Genomic DNA, 6,156 nt, shown 5'->3' with positions numbered 1-6,156 from the left:
TTCGTATGTCCGATGAATTTCTATGGAAAACTTTCTTTAGTTTACGACGATAATTTAAAAAGGTGCACCATTTCCGTCGGAGATCATAACACGTTAGACTAATCAGAACAATTAATTATTATTCTGTAGTATCATAGAAATATCCGTAGAATGGACTTTTCCTGTCAATTATTCCATAGATTGGACTCGTCTCCTGACGTTGCTACGGTACTCACAGACATTCCTAAACTGGTAATAAAAAAAATCGATAAATATATCAGAGCCGGCAATTGATTCACAATCCATGTTTTTGTGAGAAATATCTAGTTAAAGACAGGGTTTATTGTATAGCAGTGTTTAAGGTAAGATAATTATTATATATCCTTATCAATTAAAGGTATGACTATACGGTTCTGGATGCGACACACAATAAAGTGTTTGGTCAAGTAAAAAGTAGACCAGTTCTGTGCCAAGAAGCCAAACTGTATGTTGATGTCACTGACACGATAGTACAATGACAAATGATCAACGCATCTACTTGACTAAATGTTTCAATGCTTTATTATGACACACAGCTCGCAGCCATTGGAATGATGTTCATGGTGTAAATTGTTGGTGCTAGTATATCTGAAATTTGGTTTAATAGCTTTGTAAAGGAGAAGAGAAGGAGTATCTGGGCATGGATTGAATCATCGTATCAGTATTGAGTGGTTGACTATTTTACTCTCCTTTCAAGAGCCATAGATAATTTACAAGGACTTCCATTCAGGTTAATGGAACACCCCTTTCATTCGGATTTATGATGCCCCTGTTACAGTCAAGTTAATGGTGAATCCCTTACATTAAGATTGATGGAGCACTCCTTCCATTCAGATTTATGATGCACCTGTTACAGTCAGGTAAATGGTGAATCCCTTACATTCAGGTTTATGGTGAATCCCTTACATTCAGGTTAATGGTGAATCCTTTACATTAAGGTTAATGGAGCACCCCTTTCATCCAATGTAATGGGGCACCCCTTCCATTCAGATTTATGATGCACCTTTTAAACTCATATTAATGGTGAATCCCTTACATTCAGGTTAATGGTGAATCCCTTATATTCAGTTTAATGGTGAATCCCTTACATTCAGGTTAATGGTGAATCCCTTACATTAAGGTTAATGGAGCACCCCTTTCATCCAATTTAATGGGGCACCCCTTCCATTCAGATTTATGATGCACCTTTTACATTCAGGTTAATGGTGAATCCCTTACATTCAGTTTAATGGTGAATCCCTTACATTCAGGTTAATGGAGCACCCCCTCCATTCAGATTTATGATGCACCTTTTACAGTCAGGTTAATGGTGAATCCCTTACATTCAGTTTAATGGTGAATCCCTTACATTCAGGTTAATGGTGAATCCCTTTCATTCAGGTTAATAGTGAATCCCTTTCATTCAGGTTTATGGAGCACCCCTTACATTCAGGTTAATGGAGCACCCCTTTCATTCAGATTTATGATGCACCTTTTACATTCAGGTTAATGGTGAATCCCTAACAATCAGTTTAATGGTGAATCTCTTACATTCAGATTAATGGTGAATCCCTAACATTCAGGTTAATGGTGAATCCCTTATATTCAATTTAATGGGGCACCCCTTCCATTCAGATTTATGATGCACCTTTTACATTCAGGTTAATGGTGAATCCCTTATATTCAGTTTAATGGTGAATCCCTTACATTCAGGTTAATGGTGAATCCCTTACATTAAGGTAAATGGAGCACCCCTTTCATTCAGGTTTATGGAGCACCCCTTCCATTCAGATTTATGATGCACCTTTTACAATCAGGTTAATGGTGAATCCCTTATATTCAGGTTAATGGCGAATCCCTTATATTCAGTTTAATGGTGAATCCCTTATATTCAGTTTAATGGTGAATCTCTTACATTCAGGTTAATGGTGAATCCCTTTCATTCAGGTCTATGGAGCACCCCTTACATTCAGGTTAATGGAGCACCCCTTTCATTCAGATTTATGATGCGCCTTTTACAGTCAGGTTAATGGTGAATATCTTACATTAAGGTTAATGGTGAATCCCTTACATTCAGATTAATGGTGAATCCCTAACATTCAGTTTAATGGTGAATCTCTTACATTCAGATTAATGGTGAATCCCTAACATTCAGTTTAATGGTGAATCCCTTATTCAATTTAATGGGGCACCCCTTCCATTCAGATTTATGATGCACCTTTTACATTCAGGTTAATGGTGAATCCCTTACATTCAGTTTAATGGTGAATCCCTTACATTCAGGTTAATGGAGCACCCCCTCCATTCAGATTTATGATGCACCTTTTACAGTCAGGTTAATGGTGAATCACTTATATTCAGTTTAATGGTGAATCCCTTATATTCAGTTTAATGGTGAATCTCTTACATTCAGGTTAATAGTGAATCCCTTTCATTCAGGTTTATGGAGCACCCCTTACATTCAGGTTAATGGAGCACCCCTTTCATTCAGATTTATGATGCACCTTTTACAGTCAGGTTAATGGTGAATCCCTAACATTCAGTTTAATGGTGAATCTCTTACATTCAGATTAATGGTGAATCTCTTACATTCAGATTAATGGTGAATCCCTAACATTCAGTTTAATGGTGAATCCCTTATATTCAATTTAATGGGGCACCCCTTCCATTCAGATTTATGATGCACCTTTTACATTCAGGTTAATGGTGAATCCCTTATATTCAGTTTAATGGTGAATCCCTTACATTCAGGTTAATGGAGCACCCCTTCCATTCAGATTTATGATGCACCTTTTACATTCAGGTTAATGGTGAATCCCTTACATTAAGGTTAATGGTGAATCCCTTACATTAAGTTTAATCGGCACCCCTTTCATTAAGGTTTATTGGGCACCCCTTCCATTCAGATTTATGATGCACCTTTTACAGTCAGATTAATGGTGAATCCCTTACATTCAGTTTAATGGTGCACTCCTTACATTCAGATTAAGGAGCAGTCCTTTCATCAGGATTATGGAGAGCCATTTAAATTTAAATTCAGATCTATGGAGCATTCCTTTCTTCAGGTTAATGGAGCACCCATTCAGGTTTATGGTGCACCCATCTCATTGAAGTTCATGGAGCATTGCTTCGGATTTGATTTTTTTTAAGATACAATGATAAATCTCTTAGAAATATTATAAGTCCCTTTCTTGTTGCTTAAAGGATATGAATTCTAGGAGTTCTAATATTCATCCTTTATTCAAACCTTTGAAAATTATATTCAAACACTTTTCTAAATTCATCTATTAAAATCCACAGGAAATTAACTTACCAATTAAAACCTTACCTTCTGGTAATGACTTCCATTTAATCAGGTTTTAATTGTGTGGGTGGCTACAGACAATTTCTCAACATGAATTAATAAGTCAACAATTCCCTACCAAAGTTAACCCTACACCATATTGGTTACTTAAGAATGACCACAAACATAAATTAAATCCAGAAAGGTTCAAGAATATATAAGTCAATCTTGTTTATTAAGTATTTTAGAATTCATAAATTTTCAAAAGTTTGATGAGCTACTTATCACTATAAGAATGATGGGCCTGTATGCATATTGATTACCATCTAATCTCACCAATTCAGTACATTAAATCTTGTATTTCCTCCAGCCCATTGTCAGTAATCTAGTCACTAAATACCTAATAACCTTCAATTTCAACAAAGTTAATGGAATTTCCAGTTTATTGATTGGAATGTAATGTGATTGATCAGCCTCTACTGAATGACTGATGAATAGAAATACCATAAGCAAGTATGAGAACTCTGTTAAAGGTTCTGTCAGTCCAAAAAAATTAAAGAGGTTTTCTAGCTTTTCTAAGTGTATACCCTGCACATTTATGGCTTCTATTTGCATCTTTCAAATTTCCATCAGATGTCAGTGGTGCCTTAAATATTTAACCTTATGTGACCCATCACAAAAGCTGCTTAAAGATGGGTTCATTTATAAAAATGACAATGCTAATACTTATATGAATAGAAAGTAGAGGTGTTCTAATGACTTGGAAAAATACCAGTTTGTCCACATGTAACTAATTAACTAAATTAGAAGAGAATTACCACCAGAATTCTAATGAGTGACTGATCATGAAAGTCAAAAAGTCTTTTTTTGTTTATCCAGTTTGTAAATACATGGACATTTATGATTGGTTAAAACTCTTATTATAGGCAATAAGAACATAATGATATAATAAAGAATACATGATAATTCATTAGAAACACCAATTAGTCAAATAGCTTGCTTAATTTGACACTAAAAAATAAGGAAACCCATCTTTAAGGATTAGTTTAAGGAAATGAAAGACTTGAAGATAACTGAAAATTGGAATGGTGCAAATCAATACCATCAGTGTCCCTGATACTCATAAAAAGTTTATGGAATCTCTTTACAATCCCTTAAATGTCATTAACTGGTAATGTTAAAAATGATTTGTTAAAATGGTCATTCTTTAGTTCCACCAGGAAAGTCTTAAACTTTCTACCACATAAGGTAGAGGAAGGTTGTGACTGACAGCTGCCCAACTGGAATGGGAAGAATCTTATCAGATGTGTTTGAAGTTGAAGGGTAAAATGCCAACTTAGTATAGACTTCTCTTGTAGATTGACAAGGTTACACTACTACTCTCGTGATCAAATCCAATCTAATAAAGTAAATATGGATTCCTCTCAGTCTGTCTATAGATGTGTATTGATTTCTCACAGAAAACATGTATTGGTATTTTACTTTCTGGTCTCTAGAAATAGTTCTACTGGTAATATAAATCAACAGATCAAAAATAATGAGTCTACAAACTTTAAGTTCGAAAGAAAACTTATAAGTCTGTATTTTATTGATATTGGCATTTGCTTGGTTTGAATGAAACAGTAGAAATCTGGACATTTCTTTGGATTTTAATTATTCAAGTAACAAAAACTAAACACCAAAGTGCTATGAACTTCATTTCAAGTGGCCATTTTTTTAGAATCATAGAAATTCTCTTTTAAACTCTTGATATTGCTAACCTGAAGAAAACTTACCAGAAGTGACAAAAACTGTAATGAATTTCAAAATTCTGCTCTGAAACTCTGGGATGAACATTTTGTTGAAGATTTTTAAATAGGCATTAAATAGAGTTCTTGTTTTGTGTTTGAAGACTAGGGCTGTTAATATTAAGGGAGTTTTTTCAACCAAAATTTGTCAAATAATCATGCCTTTGAACTTCTGACCTGAAATTCTGGAATGGAGCTTGATTGATGAGTTCTGAACGTTCAGGATTTATGGAATCAACAGAACCTGCAATAAAACAAGTTGAAACAGAGTATATGTGTGCCAAAAAAAATGTAGGTGCAGACAGAATTCACAATGGCAGAAAAGGAAATAGATGGGAAAAATTTTGAATGTGACATATCTGTTTTCATATCATTATATTGGGGGCAGAAATGGAACAGACAGCACATGTTCAGAACTCTCTAATTGAGCACCGCCTAAGATCGCTCAATATAGCAATTCAGCACTGTAAGGAAATATTATTTGATTTAAGATATATGATAAGAAATGAAGAGGATGTTCAGTGATATTTAGCTTCAGACTTTTCACATGGCTGGCAGCCTGTAGCTATTGATATACATTAATCATAGATTGACAGAACCAGTCCTAGATCTCTCCAAACACAATTTTTTATCTTTAGTTGTCTAAAGAACCATGATGTTTTACATAAATAAACCAAGCACTAAAGATCCAAACTACAACCCTAAACCGGAAATCCAAAACTACATTTAGGCAAAACATTTGTAGTAGCTTATGAACTTTTCATATCACATAATCATAAGTGAGTAAGTATTTCATAACTCTCTGAAGCAATTTGCATGGCATTTTTGAATTATTTGTTTATCTTGTAAATCTCTACAGAAGTTATTAATTTCTTATCAAATTGATTTATTCTTGTTTTGAAATCCACAGTCTTGATCTACTTATTACCTATGCCAGGCCTGTGCTTCTATACCTATATACTTACTGAAAGAACTGTTAGATATGATATAGTTGTTTTGCTGGTATTAATTTTATCTGGTGACTATCAATGCTTCTAGTTAAATAAAGTCAAGGTAATAATATTGATTGATTGATAACTGATAGTTTTT

The sequence above is a fragment of the Lottia gigantea genome (assembly GCF_000327385.1).
Source record: "Lottia gigantea unplaced genomic scaffold LOTGIsca_102, whole genome shotgun sequence".
Classification (NCBI taxonomy): Eukaryota; Metazoa; Mollusca; class Gastropoda; family Lottiidae; genus Lottia; species Lottia gigantea.
Note: the sequence above shows the minus strand (reverse complement) of the source record.